This window comes from Castor canadensis, chromosome 10 (assembly GCF_047511655.1).
Source record: "Castor canadensis chromosome 10, mCasCan1.hap1v2, whole genome shotgun sequence".
NCBI classification, from domain to species: Eukaryota; Metazoa; Chordata; class Mammalia; order Rodentia; family Castoridae; genus Castor; species Castor canadensis.
The window spans coordinates 88,491,590-88,519,043 of NC_133395.1; the positions used below are offsets into that span (position 1 = coordinate 88,491,590).

A 27,454-nucleotide genomic window follows, 5' to 3' on the forward strand; every position below is an offset into this window, starting at 1 on the left:
AGCGGGACGCGCCACACCTGGGCTCGCCACAAGGTGGTGCACTGGGTCCAGGGCAAGACGCCAGGGGACAGAGAAGCAGGGAGCCTCAGTCGGGTGCTGCTCCACGTCGCGCTCCGTCGCTCCACCCAAGACAGGGCAGCCAGCGCGCGACCTCTACGTGGGATCCCGCCTCCCACGGCAGAGCCTGCGGTCACAGGGACAGAGGGCGCAGGCCGCCAGAGCTCCGGATGCCAGCGGCAGCTCCCCGTCCCGCTCAAAGGGAGGGAGGGCCGCCGCTGGCGCCCAGTCGCCTGTGCCACCCTCCGGGTCTCAAAGCACTCCTCAGTCAGCTCAAGGACCGGGGCCACCTGGCCTTCGGGGTCACATGGGCTTGGGCACGACGGAAGGGACCGCTTGCCCCCGTGGAACAGACATTCTCCCCGTGGACAACCTCAGGTGCCGGGACCCTCTGCTCCGCCTTGGAAAACCCACCTTCTGCAATGTATGCCCAACGCAATCAGGCCGAGCAGATTGACCCCCTCGGCCCGGCCCCAGTGTGTGATGGGGCTCTGTGCGTGAGGGCTTGCTCTTCCCCACCTACACCAGGCACGGCATCTAACACACACACACACACACACACACACCACGCAGAGACACCCAGACCACGCACGCACGCACGGGGACGCACCCTCCTCTCCCCCACCCCACACACGAGCAGCCGAAGGACAAGAGGGTATGGCTGGGGCCTGAGCGGGAACAAGCGAAGCCTTGGTTTGCGGCCCCTCGGCCAACTGCATCAGGATTTTTGTCTGGGCTCGGAGGCCAGAGGATCTCTGCCATTTGCTAGCAGGGCCAGGGATGGCAGGAGGGTGGGTACGGGGCTCAGCCAGGGCCAGTTCTGCTGGCACGATCCTGTAGCACGTGGCCGCGTAGCACGGGGCCGGGTCTGAAGGAGGCCAAGCAGGGGCACAAGACCCAGCAGCGGCACAGGGAAGAGGCCCAGGGCACCCAGGAGCAGACGAGACCCGGGAGTCGTGCGTGCTTGGCGTGGCCGCGGGCCCCGTGACGCCCGAGGACTCGAGTGCTCAGCCCCGTGTAGTGGCCGCGAAGGCCTGCCTGGGAGAAACGCCCCGGGAGGCCGGCAGGAACCCGGGATCGGAAGGGATGTGGAGGGGCCCCGGGTCGGAGGAGATGGCTTTGGCTGTGTTTGGTTTTGTTTCTTCTTCCCAAGATCCCGGGTGTGAAAGGGGCCAGAGGTGAAGTCCTGGGCTGGAAAGCCTCACGATTCAGCCCCGCAGCCCCAGGCCCTGAGTGTGGAGGAGGGCGGAGCGGGTCGGCGAAGGGCGCGGCTGCCGTTTTCCTGATGGGCTGGAGGGGCAGTGGCGCTTTCCGGACGAAGAGGACCGGAAGGGTCCCCGAGACCTCCGCTGGGAGCCACGCACCCACCCAAGGATACGGCTCCAGGAGGCGACGGAGGAGGGCGGCTGCTTGCCCTGGCCCGAGCTGTGCGTCCCCCGCCTTGGCCACAGCAGTGGACATTCCCAGAAGAACAAGCGCCCGAGAGCACTGAGAAATTTTCCCCCGAGAAAACTTGACCCTCGTCCTGGCAGCAGGACACCTCGGGAAGAAAGCCACCCAGCGGCCACCTGGGCGAGACCGGCTGCCCGAGCAGGCGCGCGGGGCCTCTGGCCGCTGGCCCCGGGCTGCCAGCCCCCACCCGGACTCCCAGCCGTGCCAGGAGAGCAGCGTGGAGACGCACGCCGGGGCCCTCGGCAGGCTCTTGGGGCTCCCGGAGGCGGCGGCTAGCGTCTACGGCCATACCACCCTGAACGCGCCCGATCTCGTCTGATCTCGGAAGCTAAGCAGGGTCGGGCCTGGTTAGTACTTGGATGGGAGACCGCCTGGGAATACCGGGTGCTGTAGGCTTTTGCTCCTCCCTCCCTCGCTGCTCCTTTTGTCTTCGGGGACTTCGCCACCACCCCCCCCACCACCACCACCACCCCCAGCACCACCACCACCACCACCACCACAACGACCCACCGTGACCACGACCCCGACCCCGTCCGGGCCACCCGCCAGACCCACGCACACCGAATCCTCACAGCTACGTCCCCGAATCCTCTCCCCTCCCCACACTCTCCTGGGGCGCGCGCCCGCGACACGGGTCACCAGCGAGGTTGGTCCCAGGCCACGTTGGGGACCGCTCCCCAACTGCCCTCCAGGCGGGCGGGGAGGGACGTGCGGAAGCCATGAGAAAGTGGGTCCTGCACCCCAGCGGGCCCCACAGCGGGACGCGCCACACCTGGGCTCGCCACAAGGTGGTGCACTGGGTCCAGGGCAAGACGCCAGGGGACAGAGAAGCAGGGAGCCTCAGTCGGGTGCTGCTCCACGTCGCGCTCCGTCGCTCAACCCAAGACAGGGCAGCCAGCGCGCGACCTCTACGTGGGATCCCGCCTCCCACGGCAGAGCCTGCGGTCACAGGGACAGAGGGCGCAGGCCGCCAGAGCTCCGGATGCCAGCGGCAGCTCCCCGTCCCGCTCAAAGGGAGGGAGGGCCGCCGCTGGCGCCCAGTCGCCTGTGCCACCCTCCGGGTCTCAAAGCACTCCTCAGTCAGCTCAAGGACCGGGGCCACCTGGCCTTCGGGGTCACATGGGCTTGGGCACGACGGAAGGGACCGCTTGCCCCCGTGGAACAGACATTCTCCCCGTGGACAACCTCAGGTGCCGGGACCCTCTGCTCCGCCTTGGAAAACCCACCTTCTGCAATGTATGCCCAACGCAATCAGGCCGAGCAGATTGACCCCCTCGGCCCGGCCCCAGTGTGTGATGGGGCTCTGTGCGTGAGGGCTTGCTCTTCCCCACCTACACCAGGCACGGCATCTAACACACACACACACACACACACACACCACGCAGAGACACCCAGACCACGCACGCACGCACGGGGACGCACCCTCCTCTCCCCCACCCCACACACGAGCAGCCGAAGGACAAGAGGGTATGGCTGGGGCCTGAGCGGGAACAAGCGAAGCCTTGGTTTGCGGCCCCTCGGCCAACTGCATCAGGATTTTTGTCTGGGCTCGGAGGCCAGAGGATCTCTGCCATTTGCTAGCAGGGCCAGGGATGGCAGGAGGGTGGGTACGGGGCTCAGCCAGGGCCAGTTCTGCTGGCACGATCCTGTAGCACGTGGCCGCGTAGCACGGGGCCGGGTCTGAAGGAGGCCAAGCAGGGGCACAAGACCCAGCAGCGGCACAGGGAAGAGGCCCAGGGCACCCAGGAGCAGACGAGACCCGGGAGTCGTGCGTGCTTGGCGTGGCCGCGGGCCCCGTGACGCCCGAGGACTCGAGTGCTCAGCCCCGTGTAGTGGCCGCGAAGGCCTGCCTGGGAGAAACGCCCCGGGAGGCCGGCAGGAACCCGGGATCGGAAGGGATGTGGAGGGGCCCCGGGTCGGAGGAGATGGCTTTGGCTGTGTTTGGTTTTGTTTCTTCTTCCCAAGATCCCGGGTGTGAAAGGGGCCAGAGGTGAAGTCCTGGGCTGGAAAGCCTCACGATTCAGCCCCGCAGCCCCAGGCCCTGAGTGTGGAGGAGGGCGGAGCGGGTCGGCGAAGGGCGCGGCTGCCGTTTTCCTGATGGGCTGGAGGGGCAGTGGCGCTTTCCGGACGAAGAGGACCGGAAGGGTCCCCGAGACCTCCGCTGGGAGCCACGCACCCACCCAAGGATACGGCTCCAGGAGGCGACGGAGGAGGGCGGCTGCTTGCCCTGGCCCGAGCTGTGCGTCCCCCGCCTTGGCCACAGCAGTGGACATTCCCAGAAGAACAAGCGCCCGAGAGCACTGAGAAATTTTCCCCCGAGAAAACTTGACCCTCGTCCTGGCAGCAGGACACCTCGGGAAGAAAGCCACCCAGCGGCCACCTGGGCGAGACCGGCTGCCCGAGCAGGCGCGCGGGGCCTCTGGCCGCTGGCCCCGGGCTGCCAGCCCCCACCCGGACTCCCAGCCGTGCCAGGAGAGCAGCGTGGAGACGCACGCCGGGGCCCTCGGCAGGCTCTTGGGGCTCCCGGAGGCGGCGGCTAGCGTCTACGGCCATACCACCCTGAACGCGCCCGATCTCGTCTGATCTCGGAAGCTAAGCAGGGTCGGGCCTGGTTAGTACTTGGATGGGAGACCGCCTGGGAATACCGGGTGCTGTAGGCTTTTGCTCCTCCCTCCCTCGCTGCTCCTTTTGTCTTCGGGGACTTCGCCACCACCCCCCCTACCACCACCACCACCCCCAGCACCACCACCACCACCACCACCACAACGACCCACCGTGACCACGACCCCGACCCCGTCCGGGCCACCCGCCAGACCCACGCACACCGAATCCTCACAGCTACGTCCCCGAATCCTCTCCCCTCCCCACACTCTCCTGGGGCGCGCGCCCGCGACACGGGTCACCAGCGAGGTTGGTCCCAGGCCACGTTGGGGACCGCTCCCCAACTGCCCTCCAGGCGGGCGGGGAGGGACGTGCGGAAGCCATGAGAAAGTGGGTCCTGCACCCCAGCGGGCCCCACAGCGGGACGCGCCACACCTGGGCTCGCCACAAGGTGGTGCACTGGGTCCAGGGCAAGACGCCAGGGGACAGAGAAGCAGGGAGCCTCAGTCGGGTGCTGCTCCACGTCGCGCTCCGTCGCTCAACCCAAGACAGGGCAGCCAGCGCGCGACCTCTACGTGGGATCCCGCCTCCCACGGCAGAGCCTGCGGTCACAGGGACAGAGGGTGCAGGCCGCCAGAGCTCCGGATGCCAGCGGCAGCTCCCCGTCCCGCTCAAAGGGAGGGAGGGCCGCCGCTGGCGCCCAGTCGCCTGTGCCACCCTCCGGGTCTCAAAGCACTCCTCAGTCAGCTCAAGGACCGGGGCCACCTGGCCTTCGGGGTCACATGGGCTTGGGCACGACGGAAGGGACCGCTTGCCCCCGTGGAACAGACATTCTCCCCGTGGACAACCTCAGGTGCCGGGACCCTCTGCTCCGCCTTGGAAAACCCACCTTCTGCAATGTATGCCCAACGCAATCAGGCCGAGCAGATTGACCCCCTCGGCCCGGCCCCAGTGTGTGATGGGGCTCTGTGCGTGAGGGCTTGCTCTTCCCCACCTACACCAGGCACGGCATCTAACACACACACACACACACACACACACCACGCAGAGACACCCAGACCACGCACGCACGCACGGGGACGCACCCTCCTCTCCCCCACCCCACACACGAGCAGCCGAAGGACAAGAGGGTATGGCTGGGGCCTGAGCGGGAACAAGCGAAGCCTTGGTTTGCGGCCCCTCGGCCAACTGCATCAGGATTTTTGTCTGGGCTCGGAGGCCAGAGGATCTCTGCCATTTGCTAGCAGGGCCAGGGATGGCAGGAGGGTGGGTACGGGGCTCAGCCAGGGCCAGTTCTGCTGGCACGATCCTGTAGCACGTGGCCGCGTAGCACGGGGCCGGGTCTGAAGGAGGCCAAGCAGGGGCACAAGACCCAGCAGCGGCACAGGGAAGAGGCCCAGGGCACCCAGGAGCAGACGAGACCCGGGAGTCGTGCGTGCTTGGCGTGGCCGCGGGCCCCGTGACGCCCGAGGACTCGAGTGCTCAGCCCCGTGTAGTGGCCGCGAAGGCCTGCCTGGGAGAAACGCCCCGGGAGGCCGGCAGGAACCCGGGATCGGAAGGGATGTGGAGGGGCCCCGGGTCGGAGGAGATGGCTTTGGCTGTGTTTGGTTTTGTTTCTTCTTCCCAAGATCCCGGGTGTGAAAGGGGCCAGAGGTGAAGTCCTGGGCTGGAAAGCCTCACGATTCAGCCCCGCAGCCCCAGGCCCTGAGTGTGGAGGAGGGCGGAGCGGGTCGGCGAAGGGCGCGGCTGCCGTTTTCCTGATGGGCTGGAGGGGCAGTGTCGCTTTCCGGACGAAGAGGACCGGAAGGGTCCCCGAGACCTCCGCTGGGAGCCACGCACCCACCCAAGGATACGGCTCCAGGAGGCGACGGAGGAGGGCGGCTGCTTGCCCTGGCCCGAGCTGTGCGTCCCCCGCCTTGGCCACAGCAGTGGACATTCCCAGAAGAACAAGCGCCCGAGAGCACTGAGAAATTTTCCCCCGAGAAAACTTGACCCTCGTCCTGGCAGCAGGACACCTCGGGAAGAAAGCCACCCAGCGGCCACCTGGGCGAGACCGGCTGCCCGAGCAGGCGCGCGGGGCCTCTGGCCGCTGGCCCCGGGCTGCCAGCCCCCACCCGGACTCCCAGCCGTGCCAGGAGAGCAGCGTGGAGACGCACGCCGGGGCCCTCGGCAGGCTCTTGGGGCTCCCGGAGGCGGCGGCTAGCGTCTACGGCCATACCACCCTGAACGCGCCCGATCTCGTCTGATCTCGGAAGCTAAGCAGGGTCGGGCCTGGTTAGTACTTGGATGGGAGACCGCCTGGGAATACCGGGTGCTGTAGGCTTTTGCTCCTCCCTCCCTCGCTGCTCCTTTTGTCTTCGGGGACTTCGCCACCACCCCCCCTACCACCACCACCACCCCCAGCACCACCACCACCACCACCACCACAACGACCCACCGTGACCACGACCCCGACCCCGTCCGGGCCACCCGCCAGACCCACGCACACCGAATCCTCACAGCTACGTCCCCGAATCCTCTCCCCTCCCCACACTCTCCTGGGGCGCGCGCCCGCGACACGGGTCACCAGCGAGGTTGGTCCCAGGCCACGTTGGGGACCGCTCCCCAACTGCCCTCCAGGCGGGCGGGGAGGGACGTGCGGAAGCCATGAGAAAGTGGGTCCTGCACCCCAGCGGGCCCCACAGCGGGACGCGCCACACCTGGGCTCGCCACAAGGTGGTGCACTGGGTCCAGGGCAAGACGCCAGGGGACAGAGAAGCAGGGAGCCTCAGTCGGGTGCTGCTCCACGTCGCGCTCCGTCGCTCAACCCAAGACAGGGCAGCCAGCGCGCGACCTCTACGTGGGATCCCGCCTCCCACGGCAGAGCCTGCGGTCACAGGGACAGAGGGCGCAGGCCGCCAGAGCTCCGGATGCCAGCGGCAGCTCCCCGTCCCGCTCAAAGGGAGGGAGGGCCGCCGCTGGCGCCCAGTCGCCTGTGCCACCCTCCGGGTCTCAAAGCACTCCTCAGTCAGCTCAAGGACCGGGGCCACCTGGCCTTCGGGGTCACATGGGCTTGGGCACGACGGAAGGGACCGCTTGCCCCCGTGGAACAGACATTCTCCCCGTGGACAACCTCAGGTGCCGGGACCCTCTGCTCCGCCTTGGAAAACCCACCTTCTGCAATGTATGCCCAACGCAATCAGGCCGAGCAGATTGACCCCCTCGGCCCGGCCCCAGTGTGTGATGGGGCTCTGTGCGTGAGGGCTTGCTCTTCCCCACCTACACCAGGCACGGCATCTAACACACACACACACACACACACACACCACGCAGAGACACCCAGACCACGCACGCACGCACGGGGACGCACCCTCCTCTCCCCCACCCCACACACGAGCAGCCGAAGGACAAGAGGGTATGGCTGGGGCCTGAGCGGGAACAAGCGAAGCCTTGGTTTGCGGCCCCTCGGCCAACTGCATCAGGATTTTTGTCTGGGCTCGGAGGCCAGAGGATCTCTGCCATTTGCTAGCAGGGCCAGGGATGGCAGGAGGGTGGGTACGGGGCTCAGCCAGGGCCAGTTCTGCTGGCACGATCCTGTAGCACATGGCCGCGTAGCACGGGGCCGGGTCTGAAGGAGGCCAAGCAGGGGCACAAGACCCAGCAGCGGCACAGGGAAGAGGCCCAGGGCACCCAGGAGCAGACGAGACCCGGGAGTCGTGCGTGCTTGGCGTGGCCGCGGGCCCCGTGACGCCCGAGGACTCGAGTGCTCAGCCCCGTGTAGTGGCCGCGAAGGCCTGCCTGGGAGAAACGCCCCGGGAGGCCGGCAGGAACCCGGGATCGGAAGGGATGTGGAGGGGCCCCGGGTCGGAGGAGATGGCTTTGGCTGTGTTTGGTTTTGTTTCTTCTTCCCAAGATCCCGGGTGTGAAAGGGGCCAGAGGTGAAGTCCTGGGCTGGAAAGCCTCACGATTCAGCCCCGCAGCCCCAGGCCCTGAGTGTGGAGGAGGGCGGAGCGGGTCGGCGAAGGGCGCGGCTGCCGTTTTCCTGATGGGCTGGAGGGGCAGTGGCGCTTTCCGGACGAAGAGGACCGGAAGGGTCCCCGAGACCTCCGCTGGGAGCCACGCACCCACCCAAGGATACGGCTCCAGGAGGCGACGGAGGAGGGCGGCTGCTTGCCCTGGCCCGAGCTGTGCGTCCCCCGCCTTGGCCACAGCAGTGGACATTCCCAGAAGAACAAGCGCCCGAGAGCACTGAGAAATTTTCCCCCGAGAAAACTTGACCCTCGTCCTGGCAGCAGGACACCTCGGGAAGAAAGCCACCCAGCGGCCACCTGGGCGCGACCGGCTGCCCGAGCAGGCGCGCGGGGCCTCTGGCCGCTGGCCCCGGGCTGCCAGCCCCCACCCGGACTCCCAGCCGTGCCAGGAGAGCAGCGTGGAGACGCACGCCGGGGCCCTCGGCAGGCTCTTGGGGCTCCCGGAGGCGGCGGCTAGCGTCTACGGCCATACCACCCTGAACGCGCCCGATCTCGTCTGATCTCGGAAGCTAAGCAGGGTCGGGCCTGGTTAGTACTTGGATGGGAGACCGCCTGGGAATACCGGGTGCTGTAGGCTTTTGCTCCTCCCTCCCTCGCTGCTCCTTTTGTCTTCGGGGACTTCGCCACCACCCCCCCCACCACCACCACCACCCCCAGCACCACCACCACCACCACCACCACAACGACCCACCGTGACCACGACCCCGACCCCGTCCGGGCCACCCGCCAGACCCACGCACACCGAATCCTCACAGCTACGTCCCCGAATCCTCTCCCCTCCCCACACTCTCCTGGGGCGCGCGCCCGCGACACGGGTCACCAGCGAGGTTGGTCCCAGGCCACGTTGGGGACCGCTCCCCAACTGCCCTCCAGGCGGGCGGGGAGGGACGTGCGGAAGCCATGAGAAAGTGGGTCCTGCACCCCAGCGGGCCCCACAGCGGGACGCGCCACACCTGGGCTCGCCACAAGGTGGTGCACTGGGTCCAGGGCAAGACGCCAGGGGACAGAGAAGCAGGGAGCCTCAGTCGGGTGCTGCTCCACGTCGCGCTCCGTCGCTCAACCCAAGACAGGGCAGCCAGCGCGCGACCTCTACGTGGGATCCCGCCTCCCACGGCAGAGCCTGCGGTCACAGGGACAGAGGGCGCAGGCCGCCAGAGCTCCGGATGCCAGCGGCAGCTCCCCGTCCCGCTCAAAGGGAGGGAGGGCCGCCGCTGGCGCCCAGTCGCCTGTGCCACCCTCCGGGTCTCAAAGCACTCCTCAGTCAGCTCAAGGACCGGGGCCACCTGGCCTTCGGGGTCACATGGGCTTGGGCACGACGGAAGGGACCGCTTGCCCCCGTGGAACAGACATTCTCCCCGTGGACAACCTCAGGTGCCGGGACCCTCTGCTCCGCCTTGGAAAACCCACCTTCTGCAATGTATGCCCAACGCAATCAGGCCGAGCAGATTGACCCCCTCGGCCCGGCCCCAGTGTGTGATGGGGCTCTGTGCGTGAGGGCTTGCTCTTCCCCACCTACACCAGGCACGGCATCTAACACACACACACACACACACACACACCACGCAGAGACACCCAGACCACGCACGCACGCACGGGGACGCACCCTCCTCTCCCCCACCCCACACACGAGCAGCCGAAGGACAAGAGGGTATGGCTGGGGCCTGAGCGGGAACAAGCGAAGCCTTGGTTTGCGGCCCCTCGGCCAACTGCATCAGGATTTTTGTCTGGGCTCGGAGGCCAGAGGATCTCTGCCATTTGCTAGCAGGGCCAGGGATGGCAGGAGGGTGGGTACGGGGCTCAGCCAGGGCCAGTTCTGCTGGCACGATCCTGTAGCACGTGGCCGCGTAGCACGGGGCCGGGTCTGAAGGAGGCCAAGCAGGGGCACAAGACCCAGCAGCGGCACAGGGAAGAGGCCCAGGGCACCCAGGAGCAGACGAGACCCGGGAGTCGTGCGTGCTTGGCGTGGCCGCGGGCCCCGTGACGCCCGAGGACTCGAGTGCTCAGCCCCGTGTAGTGGCCGCGAAGGCCTGCCTGGGAGAAACGCCCCGGGAGGCCGGCAGGAACCCGGGATCGGAAGGGATGTGGAGGGGCCCCGGGTCGGAGGAGATGGCTTTGGCTGTGTTTGGTTTTGTTTCTTCTTCCCAAGATCCCGGGTGTGAAAGGGGCCAGAGGTGAAGTCCTGGGCTGGAAAGCCTCACGATTCAGCCCCGCAGCCCCAGGCCCTGAGTGTGGAGGAGGGCGGAGCGGGTCGGCGAAGGGCGCGGCTGCCGTTTTCCTGATGGGCTGGAGGGGCAGTGGCGCTTTCCGGACGAAGAGGACCGGAAGGGTCCCCGAGACCTCCGCTGGGAGCCACGCACCCACCCAAGGATACGGCTCCAGGAGGCGACGGAGGAGGGCGGCTGCTTGCCCTGGCCCGAGCTGTGCGTCCCCCGCCTTGGCCACAGCAGTGGACATTCCCAGAAGAACAAGCGCCCGAGAGCACTGAGAAATTTTCCCCCGAGAAAACTTGACCCTCGTCCTGGCAGCAGGACACCTCGGGAAGAAAGCCACCCAGCGGCCACCTGGGCGAGACCGGCTGCCCGAGCAGGCGCGCGGGGCCTCTGGCCGCTGGCCCCGGGCTGCCAGCCCCCACCCGGACTCCCAGCCGTGCCAGGAGAGCAGCGTGGAGACGCACGCCGGGGCCCTCGGCAGGCTCTTGGGGCTCCCGGAGGCGGCGGCTAGCGTCTACGGCCATACCACCCTGAACGCGCCCGATCTCGTCTGATCTCGGAAGCTAAGCAGGGTCGGGCCTGGTTAGTACTTGGATGGGAGACCGCCTGGGAATACCGGGTGCTGTAGGCTTTTGCTCCTCCCTCCCTCGCTGCTCCTTTTGTCTTCGGGGACTTCGCCACCACCCCCCCCACCACCACCACCACCCCCAGCACCACCACCACCACCACCACCACAACGACCCACCGTGACCACGACCCCGACCCCGTCCGGGCCACCCGCCAGACCCACGCACACCGAATCCTCACAGCTACGTCCCCGAATCCTCTCCCCTCCCCACACTCTCCTGGGGCGCGCGCCCGCGACACGGGTCACCAGCGAGGTTGGTCCCAGGCCACGTTGGGGACCGCTCCCCAACTGCCCTCCAGGCGGGCGGGGAGGGACGTGCGGAAGCCATGAGAAAGTGGGTCCTGCACCCCAGCGGGCCCCACAGCGGGACGCGCCACACCTGGGCTCGCCACAAGGTGGTGCACTGGGTCCAGGGCAAGACGCCAGGGGACAGAGAAGCAGGGAGCCTCAGTCGGGTGCTGCTCCACGTCGCGCTCCGTCGCTCAACCCAAGACAGGGCAGCCAGCGCGCGACCTCTACGTGGGATCCCGCCTCCCACGGCAGAGCCTGCGGTCACAGGGACAGAGGGCGCAGGCCGCCAGAGCTCCGGATGCCAGCGGCAGCTCCCCGTCCCGCTCAAAGGGAGGGAGGGCCGCCGCTGGCGCCCAGTCGCCTGTGCCACCCTCCGGGTCTCAAAGCACTCCTCAGTCAGCTCAAGGACCGGGGCCACCTGGCCTTCGGGGTCACATGGGCTTGGGCACGACGGAAGGGACCGCTTGCCCCCGTGGAACAGACATTCTCCCCGTGGACAACCTCAGGTGCCGGGACCCTCTGCTCCGCCTTGGAAAACCCACCTTCTGCAATGTATGCCCAACGCAATCAGGCCGAGCAGATTGACCCCCTCGGCCCGGCCCCAGTGTGTGATGGGGCTCTGTGCGTGAGGGCTTGCTCTTCCCCACCTACACCAGGCACGGCATCTAACACACACACACACACACACACACACCACGCAGAGACACCCAGACCACGCACGCACGCACGGGGACGCACCCTCCTCTCCCCCACCCCACACACGAGCAGCCGAAGGACAAGAGGGTATGGCTGGGGCCTGAGCGGGAACAAGCGAAGCCTTGGTTTGCGGCCCCTCGGCCAACTGCATCAGGATTTTTGTCTGGGCTCGGAGGCCAGAGGATCTCTGCCATTTGCTAGCAGGGCCAGGGATGGCAGGAGGGTGGGTACGGGGCTCAGCCAGGGCCAGTTCTGCTGGCACGATCCTGTAGCACGTGGCCGCGTAGCACGGGGCCGGGTCTGAAGGAGGCCAAGCAGGGGCACAAGACCCAGCAGCGGCACAGGGAAGAGGCCCAGGGCACCCAGGAGCAGACGAGACCCGGGAGTCGTGCGTGCTTGGCGTGGCCGCGGGCCCCGTGACGCCCGAGGACTCGAGTGCTCAGCCCCGTGTAGTGGCCGCGAAGGCCTGCCTGGGAGAAACGCCCCGGGAGGCCGGCAGGAACCCGGGATCGGAAGGGATGTGGAGGGGCCCCGGGTCGGAGGAGATGGCTTTGGCTGTGTTTGGTTTTGTTTCTTCTTCCCAAGATCCCGGGTGTGAAAGGGGCCAGAGGTGAAGTCCTGGGCTGGAAAGCCTCACGATTCAGCCCCGCAGCCCCAGGCCCTGAGTGTGGAGGAGGGCGGAGCGGGTCGGCGAAGGGCGCGGCTGCCGTTTTCCTGATGGGCTGGAGGGGCAGTGGCGCTTTCCGGACGAAGAGGACCGGAAGGGTCCCCGAGACCTCCGCTGGGAGCCACGCACCCACCCAAGGATACGGCTCCAGGAGGCGACGGAGGAGGGCGGCTGCTTGCCCTGGCCCGAGCTGTGCGTCCCCCGCCTTGGCCACAGCAGTGGACATTCCCAGAAGAACAAGCGCCCGAGAGCACTGAGAAATTTTCCCCCGAGAAAACTTGACCCTCGTCCTGGCAGCAGGACACCTCGGGAAGAAAGCCACCCAGCGGCCACCTGGGCGAGACCGGCTGCCCGAGCAGGCGCGCGGGGCCTCTGGCCGCTGGCCCCGGGCTGCCAGCCCCCACCCGGACTCCCAGCCGTGCCAGGAGAGCAGCGTGGAGACGCACGCCGGGGCCCTCGGCAGGCTCTTGGGGCTCCCGGAGGCGGCGGCTAGCGTCTACGGCCATACCACCCTGAACGCGCCCGATCTCGTCTGATCTCGGAAGCTAAGCAGGGTCGGGCCTGGTTAGTACTTGGATGGGAGACCGCCTGGGAATACCGGGTGCTGTAGGCTTTTGCTCCTCCCTCCCTCGCTGCTCCTTTTGTCTTCGGGGACTTCGCCACCACCCCCCCCACCACCACCACCACCCCCAGCACCACCACCACCACCACCACCACAACGACCCACCGTGACCACGACCCCGACCCCGTCCGGGCCACCCGCCAGACCCACGCACACCGAATCCTCACAGCTACGTCCCCGAATCCTCTCCCCTCCCCACACTCTCCTGGGGCGCGCGCCCGCGACACGGGTCACCAGCGAGGTTGGTCCCAGGCCACGTTGGGGACCGCTCCCCAACTGCCCTCCAGGCGGGCGGGGAGGGACGTGCGGAAGCCATGAGAAAGTGGGTCCTGCACCCCAGCGGGCCCCACAGCGGGACGCGCCACACCTGGGCTCGCCACAAGGTGGTGCACTGGGTCCAGGGCAAGACGCCAGGGGACAGAGAAGCAGGGAGCCTCAGTCGGGTGCTGCTCCACGTCGCGCTCCGTCGCTCCACCCAAGACAGGGCAGCCAGCGCGCGACCTCTACGTGGGATCCCGCCTCCCACGGCAGAGCCTGCGGTCACAGGGACAGAGGGCGCAGGCCGCCAGAGCTCCGGATGCCAGCGGCAGCTCCCCGTCCCGCTCAAAGGGAGGGAGGGCCGCCGCTGGCGCCCAGTCGCCTGTGCCACCCTCCGGGTCTCAAAGCACTCCTCAGTCAGCTCAAGGACCGGGGCCACCTGGCCTTCGGGGTCACATGGGCTTGGGCACGACGGAAGGGACCGCTTGCCCCCGTGGAACAGACATTCTCCCCGTGGACAACCTCAGGTGCCGGGACCCTCTGCTCCGCCTTGGAAAACCCACCTTCTGCAATGTATGCCCAACGCAATCAGGCCGAGCAGATTGACCCCCTCGGCCCGGCCCCAGTGTGTGATGGGGCTCTGTGCGTGAGGGCTTGCTCTTCCCCACCTACACCAGGCACGGCATCTAACACACACACACACACACACACACACCACGCAGAGACACCCAGACCACGCACGCACGCACGGGGACGCACCCTCCTCTCCCCCACCCCACACACGAGCAGCCGAAGGACAAGAGGGTATGGCTGGGGCCTGAGCGGGAACAAGCGAAGCCTTGGTTTGCGGCCCCTCGGCCAACTGCATCAGGATTTTTGTCTGGGCTCGGAGGCCAGAGGATCTCTGCCATTTGCTAGCAGGGCCAGGGATGGCAGGAGGGTGGGTACGGGGCTCAGCCAGGGCCAGTTCTGCTGGCACGATCCTGTAGCACGTGGCCGCGTAGCACGGGGCCGGGTCTGAAGGAGGCCAAGCAGGGGCACAAGACCCAGCAGCGGCACAGGGAAGAGGCCCAGGGCACCCAGGAGCAGACGAGACCCGGGAGTCGTGCGTGCTTGGCGTGGCCGCGGGCCCCGTGACGCCCGAGGACTCGAGTGCTCAGCCCCGTGTAGTGGCCGCGAAGGCCTGCCTGGGAGAAACGCCCCGGGAGGCCGGCAGGAACCCGGGATCGGAAGGGATGTGGAGGGGCCCCGGGTCGGAGGAGATGGCTTTGGCTGTGTTTGGTTTTGTTTCTTCTTCCCAAGATCCCGGGTGTGAAAGGGGCCAGAGGTGAAGTCCTGGGCTGGAAAGCCTCACGATTCAGCCCCGCAGCCCCAGGCCCTGAGTGTGGAGGAGGGCGGAGCGGGTCGGCGAAGGGCGCGGCTGCCGTTTTCCTGATGGGCTGGAGGGGCAGTGGCGCTTTCCGGACGAAGAGGACCGGAAGGGTCCCCGAGACCTCCGCTGGGAGCCACGCACCCACCCAAGGATACGGCTCCAGGAGGCGACGGAGGAGGGCGGCTGCTTGCCCTGGCCCGAGCTGTGCGTCCCCCGCCTTGGCCACAGCAGTGGACATTCCCAGAAGAACAAGCGCCCGAGAGCACTGAGAAATTTTCCCCCGAGAAAACTTGACCCTCGTCCTGGCAGCAGGACACCTCGGGAAGAAAGCCACCCAGCGGCCACCTGGGCGAGACCGGCTGCCCGAGCAGGCGCGCGGGGCCTCTGGCCGCTGGCCCCGGGCTGCCAGCCCCCACCCGGACTCCCAGCCGTGCCAGGAGAGCAGCGTGGAGACGCACGCCGGGGCCCTCGGCAGGCTCTTGGGGCTCCCGGAGGCGGCGGCTAGCGTCTACGGCCATACCACCCTGAACGCGCCCGATCTCGTCTGATCTCGGAAGCTAAGCAGGGTCGGGCCTGGTTAGTACTTGGATGGGAGACCGCCTGGGAATACCGGGTGCTGTAGGCTTTTGCTCCTCCCTCCCTCGCTGCTCCTTTTGTCTTCGGGGACTTCGCCACCACCCCCCCCACCACCACCACCACCCCCAGCACCACCACCACCACCACCACCACAACGACCCACCGTGACCACGACCCCGACCCCGTCCGGGCCACCCGCCAGACCCACGCACACCGAATCCTCACAGCTACGTCCCCGAATCCTCTCCCCTCCCCACACTCTCCTGGGGCGCGCGCCCGCGACACGGGTCACCAGCGAGGTTGGTCCCAGGCCACGTTGGGGACCGCTCCCCAACTGCCCTCCAGGCGGGCGGGGAGGGACGTGCGGAAGCCATGAGAAAGTGGGTCCTGCACCCCAGCGGGCCCCACAGCGGGACGCGCCACACCTGGGCTCGCCACAAGGTGGTGCACTGGGTCCAGGGCAAGACGCCAGGGGACAGAGAAGCAGGGAGCCTCAGTCGGGTGCTGCTCCACGTCGCGCTCCGTCGCTCAACCCAAGACAGGGCAGCCAGCGCGCGACCTCTACGTGGGATCCCGCCTCCCACGGCAGAGCCTGCGGTCACAGGGACAGAGGGCGCAGGCCGCCAGAGCTCCGGATGCCAGCGGCAGCTCCCCGTCCCGCTCAAAGGGAGGGAGGGCCGCCGCTGGCGCCCAGTCGCCTGTGCCACCCTCCGGGTCTCAAAGCACTCCTCAGTCAGCTCAAGGACCGGGGCCACCTGGCCTTCGGGGTCACATGGGCTTGGGCACGACGGAAGGGACCGCTTGCCCCCGTGGAACAGACATTCTCCCCGTGGACAACCTCAGGTGCCGGGACCCTCTGCTCCGCCTTGGAAAACCCACCTTCTGCAATGTATGCCCAACGCAATCAGGCCGAGCAGATTGACCCCCTCGGCCCGGCCCCAGTGTGTGATGGGGCTCTGTGCGTGAGGGCTTGCTCTTCCCCACCTACACCAGGCACGGCATCTAACACACACACACACACACACACACACCACGCAGAGACACCCAGACCACGCACGCACGCACGGGGACGCACCCTCCTCTCCCCCACCCCACACACGAGCAGCCGAAGGACAAGAGGGTATGGCTGGGGCCTGAGCGGGAACAAGCGAAGCCTTGGTTTGCGGCCCCTCGGCCAACTGCATCAGGATTTTTGTCTGGGCTCGGAGGCCAGAGGATCTCTGCCATTTGCTAGCAGGGCCAGGGATGGCAGGAGGGTGGGTACGGGGCTCAGCCAGGGCCAGTTCTGCTGGCACGATCCTGTAGCACGTGGCCGCGTAGCACGGGGCCGGGTCTGAAGGAGGCCAAGCAGGGGCACAAGACCCAGCAGCGGCACAGGGAAGAGGCCCAGGGCACCCAGGAGCAGACGAGACCCGGGAGTCGTGCGTGCTTGGCGTGGCCGCGGGCCCCGTGACGCCCGAGGACTCGAGTGCTCAGCCCCGTGTAGTGGCCGCGAAGGCCTGCCTGGGAGAAACGCCCCGGGAGGCCGGCAGGAACCCGGGATCGGAAGGGATGTGGAGGGGCCCCGGGTCGGAGGAGATGGCTTTGGCTGTGTTTGGTTTTGTTTCTTCTTCCCAAGATCCCGGGTGTGAAAGGGGCCAGAGGTGAAGTCCTGGGCTGGAAAGCCTCACGATTCAGCCCCGCAGCCCCAGGCCCTGAGTGTGGAGGAGGGCGGAGCGGGTCGGCGAAGGGCGCGGCTGCCGTTTTCCTGATGGGCTGGAGGGGCAGTGGCGCTTTCCGGACGAAGAGGACCGGAAGGGTCCCCGAGACCTCCGCTGGGAGCCACGCACCCACCCAAGGATACGGCTCCAGGAGGCGACGGAGGAGGGCGGCTGCTTGCCCTGGCCCGAGCTGTGCGTCCCCCGCCTTGGCCACAGCAGTGGACATTCCCAGAAGAACAAGCGCCCGAGAGCACTGAGAAATTTTCCCCCGAGAAAACTTGACCCTCGTCCTGGCAGCAGGACACCTCGGGAAGAAAGCCACCCAGCGGCCACCTGGGCGAGACCGGCTGCCCGAGCAGGCGCGCGGGGCCTCTGGCCGCTGGCCCCGGGCTGCCAGCCCCCACCCGGACTCCCAGCCGTGCCAGGAGAGCAGCGTGGAGACGCACGCCGGGGCCCTCGGCAGGCTCTTGGGGCTCCCGGAGGCGGCGGCTAGCGTCTACGGCCATACCACCCTGAACGCGCCCGATCTCGTCTGATCTCGGAAGCTAAGCAGGGTCGGGCCTGGTTAGTACTTGGATGGGAGACCGCCTGGGAATACCGGGTGCTGTAGGCTTTTGCTCCTCCCTCCCTCGCTGCTCCTTTTGTCTTCGGGGACTTCGCCACCACCCCCCCCACCACCACCACCACCCCCAGCACCACCACCACCACCACCACCACAACGACCCACCGTGACCACGACCCCGACCCCGTCCGGGCCACCCGCCAGACCCACGCACACCGAATCCTCACAGCTACGTCCCCGAATCCTCTCCCCTCCCCACACTCTCCTGGGGCGCGCGCCCGCGACACGGGTCACCAGCGAGGTTGGTCCCAGGCCACGTTGGGGACCGCTCCCCAACTGCCCTCCAGGCGGGCGGGGAGGGACGTGCGGAAGCCATGAGAAAGTGGGTCCTGCACCCCAGCGGGCCCCACAGCGGGACGCGCCACACCTGGGCTCGCCACAAGGTGGTGCACTGGGTCCAGGGCAAGACGCCAGGGGACAGAGAAGCAGGGAGCCTCAGTCGGGTGCTGCTCCACGTCGCGCTCCGTCGCTCAACCCAAGACAGGGCAGCCAGCGCGCGACCTCTACGTGGGATCCCGCCTCCCACGGCAGAGCCTGCGGTCACAGGGACAGAGGGCGCAGGCCGCCAGAGCTCCGGATGCCAGCGGCAGCTCCCCGTCCCGCTCAAAGGGAGGGAGGGCCGCCGCTGGCGCCCAGTCGCCTGTGCCACCCTCCGGGTCTCAAAGCACTCCTCAGTCAGCTCAAGGACCGGGGCCACCTGGCCTTCGGGGTCACATGGGCTTGGGCACGACGGAAGGGACCGCTTGCCCCCGTGGAACAGACATTCTCCCCGTGGACAACCTCAGGTGCCGGGACCCTCTGCTCCGCCTTGGAAAACCCACCTTCTGCAATGTATGCCCAACGCAATCAGGCCGAGCAGATTGACCCCCTCGGCCCGGCCCCAGTGTGTGATGGGGCTCTGTGCGTGAGGGCTTGCTCTTCCCCACCTACACCAGGCACGGCATCTAACACACACACACACACACACACACACCACGCAGAGACACCCAGACCACGCACGCACGCACGGGGACGCACCCTCCTCTCCCCCACCCCACACACGAGCAGCCGAAGGACAAGAGGGTATGGCTGGGGCCTGAGCGGGAACAAGCGAAGCCTTGGTTTGCGGCCCCTCGGCCAACTGCATCAGGATTTTTGTCTGGGCTCGGAGGCCAGAGGATCTCTGCCATTTGCTAGCAGGGCCAGGGATGGCAGGAGGGTGGGTACGGGGCTCAGCCAGGGCCAGTTCTGCTGGCACGATCCTGTAGCACGTGGCCGCGTAGCACGGGGCCGGGTCTGAAGGAGGCCAAGCAGGGGCACAAGACCCAGCAGCGGCACAGGGAAGAGGCCCAGGGCACCCAGGAGCAGACGAGACCCGGGAGTCGTGCGTGCTTGGCGTGGCCGCGGGCCCCGTGACGCCCGAGGACTCGAGTGCTCAGCCCCGTGTAGTGGCCGCGAAGGCCTGCCTGGGAGAAACGCCCCGGGAGGCCGGCAGGAACCCGGGATCGGAAGGGATGTGGAGGGGCCCCGGGTCGGAGGAGATGGCTTTGGCTGTGTTTGGTTTTGTTTCTTCTTCCCAAGATCCCGGGTGTGAAAGGGGCCAGAGGTGAAGTCCTGGGCTGGAAAGCCTCACGATTCAGCCCCGCAGCCCCAGGCCCTGAGTGTGGAGGAGGGCGGAGCGGGTCGGCGAAGGGCGCGGCTGCCGTTTTCCTGATGGGCTGGAGGGGCAGTGTCGCTTTCCGGACGAAGAGGACCGGAAGGGTCCCCGAGACCTCCGCTGGGAGCCACGCACCCACCCAAGGATACGGCTCCAGGAGGCGACGGAGGAGGGCGGCTGCTTGCCCTGGCCCGAGCTGTGCGTCCCCCGCCTTGGCCACAGCAGTGGACATTCCCAGAAGAACAAGCGCCCGAGAGCACTGAGAAATTTTCCCCCGAGAAAACTTGACCCTCGTCCTGGCAGCAGGACACCTCGGGAAGAAAGCCACCCAGCGGCCACCTGGGCGAGACCGGCTGCCCGAGCAGGCGCGCGGGGCCTCTGGCCGCTGGCCCCGGGCTGCCAGCCCCCACCCGGACTCCCAGCCGTGCCAGGAGAGCAGCGTGGAGACGCACGCCGGGGCCCTCGGCAGGCTCTTGGGGCTCCCGGAGGCGGCGGCTAGCGTCTACGGCCATACCACCCTGAACGCGCCCGATCTCGTCTGATCTCGGAAGCTAAGCAGGGTCGGGCCTGGTTAGTACTTGGATGGGAGACCGCCTGGGAATACCGGGTGCTGTAGGCTTTTGCTCCTCCCTCCCTCGCTGCTCCTTTTGTCTTCGGGGACTTCGCCACCACCCCCCCCACCACCACCACCACCCCCAGCACCACCACCACCACCACCACCACAACGACCCACCGTGACCACGACCCCGACCCCGTCCGGGCCACCCGCCAGACCCACGCACACCGAATCCTCACAGCTACGTCCCCGAATCCTCTCCCCTCCCCACACTCTCCTGGGGCGCGCGCCCGCGACACGGGTCACCAGCGAGGTTGGTCCCAGGCCACGTTGGGGACCGCTCCCCAACTGCCCTCCAGGCGGGCGGGGAGGGACGTGCGGAAGCCATGAGAAAGTGGGTCCTGCACCCCAGCGGGCCCCACAGCGGGACGCGCCACACCTGGGCTCGCCACAAGGTGGTGCACTGGGTCCAGGGCAAGACGCCAGGGGACAGAGAAGCAGGGAGCCTCAGTCGGGTGCTGCTCCACGTCGCGCTCCGTCGCTCAACCCAAGACAGGGCAGCCAGCGCGCGACCTCTACGTGGGATCCCGCCTCCCACGGCAGAGCCTGCGGTCACAGGGACAGAGGGCGCAGGCCGCCAGAGCTCCGGATGCCAGCGGCAGCTCCCCGTCCCGCTCAAAGGGAGGGAGGGCCGCCGCTGGCGCCCAGTCGCCTGTGCCACCCTCCGGGTCTCAAAGCACTCCTCAGTCAGCTCAAGGACCGGGGCCACCTGGCCTTCGGGGTCACATGGGCTTGGGCACGACGGAAGGGACCGCTTGCCCCCGTGGAACAGACATTCTCCCCGTGGACAACCTCAGGTGCCGGGACCCTCTGCTCCGCCTTGGAAAACCCACCTTCTGCAATGTATGCCCAACGCAATCAGGCCGAGCAGATTGACCCCCTCGGCCCGGCCCCAGTGTGTGATGGGGCTCTGTGCGTGAGGGCTTGCTCTTCCCCAACTACACCAGGCACGGCATCTAACACACACACACACACACACACACACACACCACGCAGAGACACCCAGACCACGCACGCACGCACGGGGACGCACCCTCCTCTCCCCCACCCCACACACGAGCAGCCGAAGGACAAGAGGGTATGGCTGGGGCCTGAGCGGGAACAAGCGAAGCCTTGGTTTGCGGCCCCTCGGCCAACTGCATCAGGATTTTTGTCTGGGCTCGGAGGCCAGAGGATCTCTGCCATTTGCTAGCAGGGCCAGGGATGGCAGGAGGGTGGGTACGGGGCTCAGCCAGGGCCAGTTCTGCTGGCACGATCCTGTAGCACGTGGCCGCGTAGCACGGGGCCGGGTCTGAAGGAGGCCAAGCAGGGGCACAAGACCCAGCAGCGGCACAGGGAAGAGGCCCAGGGCACCCAGGAGCAGACGAGACCCGGGAGTCGTGCGTGCTTGGCGTGGCCGCGGGCCCCGTGACGCCCGAGGACTCGAGTGCTCAGCCCCGTGTAGTGGCCGCGAAGGCCTGCCTGGGAGAAACGCCCCGGGAGGCCGGCAGGAACCCGGGATCGGAAGGGATGTGGAGGGGCCCCGGGTCGGAGGAGATGGCTTTGGCTGTGTTTGGTTTTGTTTCTTCTTCCCAAGATCCCGGGTGTGAAAGGGGCCAGAGGTGAAGTCCTGGGCTGGAAAGCCTCACGATTCAGCCCCGCAGCCCCAGGCCCTGAGTGTGGAGGAGGGCGGAGCGGGTCGGCGAAGGGCGCGGCTGCCGTTTTCCTGATGGGCTGGAGGGGCAGTGGCGCTTTCCGGACGAAGAGGACCGGAAGGGTCCCCGAGACCTCCGCTGGGAGCCACGCACCCACCCAAGGATACGGCTCCAGGAGGCGACGGAGGAGGGCGGCTGCTTGCCCTGGCCCGAGCTGTGCGTCCCCCGCCTTGGCCACAGCAGTGGACATTCCCAGAAGAACAAGCGCCCGAGAGCACTGAGAAATTTTCCCCCGAGAAAACTTGACCCTCGTCCTGGCAGCAGGACACCTCGGGAAGAAAGCCACCCAGCGGCCACCTGGGCGAGACCGGCTGCCCGAGCAGGCGCGCGGGGCCTCTGGCCGCTGGCCCCGGGCTGCCAGCCCCCACCCGGACTCCCAGCCGTGCCAGGAGAGCAGCGTGGAGACGCACGCCGGGGCCCTCGGCAGGCTCTTGGGGCTCCCGGAGGCGGCGGCTAGCGTCTACGGCCATACCACCCTGAACGCGCCCGATCTCGTCTGATCTCGGAAGCTAAGCAGGGTCGGGCCTGGTTAGTACTTGGATGGGAGACCGCCTGGGAATACCGGGTGCTGTAGGCTTTTGCTCCTCCCTCCCTCGCTGCTCCTTTTGTCTTCGGGGACTTCGCCACCACCCCCCCCACCACCACCACCACCCCCAGCACCACCACCACCACCACCACCACAACGACCCACCGTGACCACGACCCCGACCCCGTCCGGGCCACCCGCCAGACCCACGCACACCGAATCCTCACAGCTACGTCCCCGAATCCTCTCCCCTCCCCACACTCTCCTGGGGCGCGCGCCCGCGACACGGGTCACCAGCGAGGTTGGTCCCAGGCCACGTTGGGGACCGCTCCCCAACTGCCCTCCAGGCGGGCGGGGAGGGACGTGCGGAAGCCATGAGAAAGTGGGTCCTGCACCCCAGCGGGCCCCACAGCGGGACGCGCCACACCTGGGCTCGCCACAAGGTGGTGCACTGGGTCCAGGGCAAGACGCCAGGGGACAGAGAAGCAGGGAGCCTCAGTCGGGTGCTGCTCCACGTCGCGCTCCGTCGCTCAACCCAAGACAGGGCAGCCAGCGCGCGACCTCTACGTGGGATCCCGCCTCCCACGGCAGAGCCTGCGGTCACAGGGACAGAGGGCGCAGGCCGCCAGAGCTCCGGATGCCAGCGGCAGCTCCCCGTCCCGCTCAAAGGGAGGGAGGGCCGCCGCTGGCGCCCAGTCGCCTGTGCCACCCTCCGGGTCTCAAAGCACTCCTCAGTCAGCTCAAGGACCGGGGCCACCTGGCCTTCGGGGTCACATGGGCTTGGGCACGACGGAAGGGACCGCTTGCCCCCGTGGAACAGACATTCTCCCCGTGGACAACCTCAGGTGCCGGGACCCTCTGCTCCGCCTTGGAAAACCCACCTTCTGCAATGTATGCCCAACGCAATCAGGCCGAGCAGATTGACCCCCTCGGCCCGGCCCCAGTGTGTGATGGGGCTCTGTGCGTGAGGGCTTGCTCTTCCCCACCTACACCAGGCACGGCATCTAACACACACACACACACACACACACACACCACGCAGAGACACCCAGACCACGCACGCACGCACGGGGACGCACCCTCCTCTCCCCCACCCCACACACGAGCAGCCGAAGGACAAGAGGGTATGGCTGGGGCCTGAGCGGGAACAAGCGAAGCCTTGGTTTGCGGCCCCTCGGCCAACTGCATCAGGATTTTTGTCTGGGCTCGGAGGCCAGAGGATCTCTGCCATTTGCTAGCAGGGCCAGGGATGGCAGGAGGGTGGGTACGGGGCTCAGCCAGGGCCAGTTCTGCTGGCACGATCCTGTAGCACGTGGCCGCGTAGCACGGGGCCGGGTCTGAAGGAGGCCAAGCAGGGGCACAAGACCCAGCAGCGGCACAGGGAAGAGGCCCAGGGCACCCAGGAGCAGACGAGACCCGGGAGTCGTGCGTGCTTGGCGTGGCCGCGGGCCCCGTGACGCCCGAGGACTCGAGTGCTCAGCCCCGTGTAGTGGCCGCGAAGGCCTGCCTGGGAGAAACGCCCCGGGAGGCCGGCAGGAACCCGGGATCGGAAGGGATGTGGAGGGGCCCCGGGTCGGAGGAGATGGCTTTGGCTGTGTTTGGTTTTGTTTCTTCTTCCCAAGATCCCGGGTGTGAAAGGGGCCAGAGGTGAAGTCCTGGGCTGGAAAGCCTCACGATTCAGCCCCGCAGCCCCAGGCCCTGAGTGTGGAGGAGGGCGGAGCGGGTCGGCGAAGGGCGCGGCTGCCGTTTTCCTGATGGGCTGGAGGGGCAGTGGCGCTTTCCGGACGAAGAGGACCGGAAGGGTCCCCGAGACCTCCGCTGGGAGCCACGCACCCACCCAAGGATACGGCTCCAGGAGGCGACGGAGGAGGGCGGCTGCTTGCCCTGGCCCGAGCTGTGCGTCCCCCGCCTTGGCCACAGCAGTGGACATTCCCAGAAGAACAAGCGCCCGAGAGCACTGAGAAATTTTCCCCCGAGAAAACTTGACCCTCGTCCTGGCAGCAGGACACCTCGGGAAGAAAGCCACCCAGCGGCCACCTGGGCGAGACCGGCTGCCCGAGCAGGCGCGCGGGGCCTCTGGCCGCTGGCCCCGGGCTGCCAGCCCCCACCCGGACTCCCAGCCGTGCCAGGAGAGCAGCGTGGAGACGCACGCCGGGGCCCTCGGCAGGCTCTTGGGGCTCCCGGAGGCGGCGGCTAGCGTCTACGGCCATACCACCCTGAACGCGCCCGATCTCGTCTGATCTCGGAAGCTAAGCAGGGTCGGGCCTGGTTAGTACTTGGATGGGAGACCGCCTGGGAATACCGGGTGCTGTAGGCTTTTGCTCCTCCCTCCCTCGCTGCTCCTTTTGTCTTCGGGGACTTCGCCACCACCCCCCCCACCACCACCACCACCCCCAGCACCACCACCACCACCACCACCACAACGACCCACCGTGACCACGACCCCGACCCCGTCCGGGCCACCCGCCAGACCCACGCACACCGAATCCTCACAGCTACGTCCCCGAATCCTCTCCCCTCCCCACACTCTCCTGGGGCGCGCGCCCGCGACACGGGTCACCAGCGAGGTTGGTCCCAGGCCACGTTGGGGACCGCTCCCCAACTGCCCTCCAGGCGGGCGGGGAGGGACGTGCGGAAGCCATGAGAAAGTGGGTCCTGCACCCCAGCGGGCCCCACAGCGGGACGCGCCACACCTGGGCTCGCCACAAGGTGGTGCACTGGGTCCAGGGCAAGACGCCAGGGGACAGAGAAGCAGGGAGCCTCAGTCGGGTGCTGCTCCACGTCGCGCTCCGTCGCTCAACCCAAGACAGGGCAGCCAGCGCGCGACCTCTACGTGGGATCCCGCCTCCCACGGCAGAGCCTGCGGTCACAGGGACAGAGGGCGCAGGCCGCCAGAGCTCCGGATGCCAGCGGCAGCTCCCCGTCCCGCTCAAAGGGAGGGAGGGCCGCCGCTGGCGCCCAGTCGCCTGTGCCACCCTCCGGGTCTCAAAGCACTCCTCAGTCAGCTCAAGGACCGGGGCCACCTGGCCTTCGGGGTCACATGGGCTTGGGCACGACGGAAGGGACCGCTTGCCCCCGTGGAACAGACATTCTCCCCGTGGACAACCTCAGGTGCCGGGACCCTCTGCTCCGCCTTGGAAAACCCACCTTCTGCAATGTATGCCCAACGCAATCAGGCCGAGCAGATTGACCCCCTCGGCCCGGCCCCAGTGTGTGATGGGGCTCTGTGCGTGAGGGCTTGCTCTTCCCCACCTACACCAGGCACGGCATCTAACACACACACACACACACACACACACACACCACGCAGAGACACCCAGACCACGCACGCACGCACGGGGACGCACCCTCCTCTCCCCCACCCCACACACGAGCAGCCGAAGGACAAGAGGGTATGGCTGGGGCCTGAGCGGGAACAAGCGAAGCCTTGGTTTGCGGCCCCTCGGCCAACTGCATCAGGATTTTTGTCTGGGCTCGGAGGCCAGAGGATCTCTGCCATTTGCTAGCAGGGCCAGGGATGGCAGGAGGGTGGGTACGGGGCTCAGCCAGGGCCAGTTCTGCTGGCACGATCCTGTAGCACGTGGCCGCGTAGCACGGGGCCGGGTCTGAAGGAGGCCAAGCAGGGGCACAAGACCCAGCAGCGGCACAGGGAAGAGGCCCAGGGCACCCAGGAGCAGACGAGACCCGGGAGTCGTGCGTGCTTGGCGTGGCCGCGGGCCCCGTGACGCCCGAGGACTCGAGTGCTCAGCCCCGTGTAGTGGCCGCGAAGGCCTGCCTGGGAGAAACGCCCCGGGAGGCCGGCAGGAACCCGGGATCGGAAGGGATGTGGAGGGGCCCCGGGTCGGAGGAGATGGCTTTGGCTGTGTTTGGTTTTGTTTCTTCTTCCCAAGATCCCGGGTGTGAAAGGGGCCAGAGGTGAAGTCCTGGGCTGGAAAGCCTCACGATTCAGCCCCGCAGCCCCAGGCCCTGAGTGTGGAGGAGGGCGGAGCGGGTCGGCGAAGGGCGCGGCTGCCGTTTTCCTGATGGGCTGGAGGGGCAGTGGCGCTTTCCGGACGAAGAGGACCGGAAGGGTCCCCGAGACCTCCGCTGGGAGCCACGCACCCACCCAAGGATACGGCTCCAGGAGGCGACGGAGGAGGGCGGCTGCTTGCCCTGGCCCGAGCTGTGCGTCCCCCGCCTTGGCCACAGCAGTGGACATTCCCAGAAGAACAAGCGCCCGAGAGCACTGAGAAATTTTCCCCCGAGAAAACTTGACCCTCGTCCTGGCAGCAGGACACCTCGGGAAGAAAGCCACCCAGCGGCCACCTGGGCGAGACCGGCTGCCCGAGCAGGCGCGCGGGGCCTCTGGCCGCTGGCCCCGGGCTGCCAGCCCCCACCCGGACTCCCAGCCGTGCCAGGAGAGCAGCGTGGAGACGCACGCCGGGGCCCTCGGCAGGCTCTTGGGGCTCCCGGAGGCGGCGGCTAGCGTCTACGGCCATACCACCCTGAACGCGCCCGATCTCGTCTGATCTCGGAAGCTAAGCAGGGTCGGGCCTGGTTAGTACTTGGATGGGAGACCGCCTGGGAATACCGGGTGCTGTAGGCTTTTGCTCCTCCCTCCCTCGCTGCTCCTTTTGTCTTCGGGGACTTCGCCACCACCCCCCCCACCACCACCACCACCCCCAGCACCACCACCACCACCACCACCACAACGACCCACCGTGACCACGACCCCGACCCCGTCCGGGCCACCCGCCAGACCCACGCACACCGAATCCTCACAGCTACGTCCCCGAATCCTCTCCCCTCCCCACACTCTCCTGGGGCGCGCGCCCGCGACACGGGTCACCAGCGAGGTTGGTCCCAGGCCACGTTGGGGACCGCTCCCCAACTGCCCTCCAGGCGGGCGGGGAGGGACGTGCGGAAGCCATGAGAAAGTGGGTCCTGCACCCCAGCGGGCCCCACAGCGGGACGCGCCACACCTGGGCTCGCCACAAGGTGGTGCACTGGGTCCAGGGCAAGACGCCAGGGGACAGAGAAGCAGGGAGCCTCAGTCGGGTGCTGCTCCACGTCGCGCTCCGTCGCTCAACCCAAGACAGGGCAGCCAGCGCGCGACCTCTACGTGGGATCCCGCCTCCCACGGCAGAGCCTGCGGTCACAGGGACAGAGGGCGCAGGCCGCCAGAGCTCCGGATGCCAGCGGCAGCTCCCCGTCCCGCTCAAAGGGAGGGAGGGCCGCCGC

At 67.9% G+C, this 27,454-nt stretch overlaps 12 non-coding genes across 12 annotated transcripts; all 12 read left to right on the plus strand.

Annotated features, from left to right (window-relative positions):
• The first annotated feature begins 1,786 nt into the window (after positions 1–1,786).
• On the plus strand, positions 1,787–1,905 carry LOC141411946 (5S ribosomal RNA). Its single transcript, XR_012436786.1, has one exon. It is a non-coding gene; the product is annotated as a 5S ribosomal RNA (ribosomal RNA).
• Positions 1,906–4,050: 2,145 nt separating this feature from the next.
• On the plus strand, positions 4,051–4,169 carry LOC141411947 (5S ribosomal RNA). The gene has a single exon (XR_012436787.1). It is a non-coding gene; the product is annotated as a 5S ribosomal RNA (ribosomal RNA).
• Positions 4,170–6,314: 2,145 nt separating this feature from the next.
• Positions 6,315–6,433, plus strand: LOC141411948 (5S ribosomal RNA). The gene has a single exon (XR_012436788.1). It is a non-coding gene; the product is annotated as a 5S ribosomal RNA (ribosomal RNA).
• A 2,145-nt stretch (positions 6,434–8,578) lies between these two features.
• Positions 8,579–8,697, plus strand: LOC141411949 (5S ribosomal RNA). The gene has a single exon (XR_012436789.1). It is a non-coding gene; the product is annotated as a 5S ribosomal RNA (ribosomal RNA).
• A 2,145-nt stretch (positions 8,698–10,842) lies between these two features.
• LOC141411950 (5S ribosomal RNA) lies at positions 10,843–10,961 on the plus strand. The gene has a single exon (XR_012436790.1). It is a non-coding gene; the product is annotated as a 5S ribosomal RNA (ribosomal RNA).
• A 2,145-nt stretch (positions 10,962–13,106) lies between these two features.
• LOC141411951 (5S ribosomal RNA) lies at positions 13,107–13,225 on the plus strand. Its single transcript, XR_012436791.1, has one exon. It is a non-coding gene; the product is annotated as a 5S ribosomal RNA (ribosomal RNA).
• A 2,145-nt stretch (positions 13,226–15,370) lies between these two features.
• On the plus strand, positions 15,371–15,489 carry LOC141411952 (5S ribosomal RNA). Its single transcript, XR_012436792.1, has one exon. It is a non-coding gene; the product is annotated as a 5S ribosomal RNA (ribosomal RNA).
• A 2,145-nt stretch (positions 15,490–17,634) lies between these two features.
• Positions 17,635–17,753, plus strand: LOC141411953 (5S ribosomal RNA). The gene has a single exon (XR_012436793.1). It is a non-coding gene; the product is annotated as a 5S ribosomal RNA (ribosomal RNA).
• A 2,145-nt stretch (positions 17,754–19,898) lies between these two features.
• LOC141411954 (5S ribosomal RNA) lies at positions 19,899–20,017 on the plus strand. Its single transcript, XR_012436794.1, has one exon. It is a non-coding gene; the product is annotated as a 5S ribosomal RNA (ribosomal RNA).
• A 2,149-nt stretch (positions 20,018–22,166) lies between these two features.
• Positions 22,167–22,285, plus strand: LOC141411955 (5S ribosomal RNA). The gene has a single exon (XR_012436795.1). It is a non-coding gene; the product is annotated as a 5S ribosomal RNA (ribosomal RNA).
• A 2,147-nt stretch (positions 22,286–24,432) lies between these two features.
• LOC141411957 (5S ribosomal RNA) lies at positions 24,433–24,551 on the plus strand. The gene has a single exon (XR_012436797.1). It is a non-coding gene; the product is annotated as a 5S ribosomal RNA (ribosomal RNA).
• Positions 24,552–26,700: 2,149 nt separating this feature from the next.
• Positions 26,701–26,819, plus strand: LOC141411958 (5S ribosomal RNA). The gene has a single exon (XR_012436798.1). It is a non-coding gene; the product is annotated as a 5S ribosomal RNA (ribosomal RNA).
• Positions 26,820–27,454: the final 635 nt, after the last annotated feature.